A 316-nucleotide genomic window follows, 5' to 3' on the forward strand; every position below is an offset into this window, starting at 1 on the left:
ATGAGACGAACACATCCATACCATCCATACGGTTAAGATGCCATGAAATCAAGTTTAAGTAAATGGAGAATCAAAATAAGCTCGGGAGGAGGAGGAGTTTTATAGCTTTGTTATGAGAAGGGAGGCTTCGATCAGAGGTGCTCGACACGTTCATTGGGGTGCAAGGAGGCTAGTGATTGAGTCCCTGGTCTTGGTATAAGGCCTAGGTATAAATCCGACCAAGATCGATTTCAGGTGTTGGTCTAGAGCTATGGTAGAGGCTCTGTGGAAGGGGGATTTGATGGGGCTTTGGCTTCTTTCACTCTTGTGAAGGTGT

This window comes from Phalaenopsis equestris, unplaced genomic scaffold, assembly GCF_001263595.1.
Source record: "Phalaenopsis equestris unplaced genomic scaffold, ASM126359v1 Scaffold000249, whole genome shotgun sequence".
Classification (NCBI taxonomy): domain Eukaryota; kingdom Viridiplantae; phylum Streptophyta; class Magnoliopsida; order Asparagales; family Orchidaceae; genus Phalaenopsis; species Phalaenopsis equestris.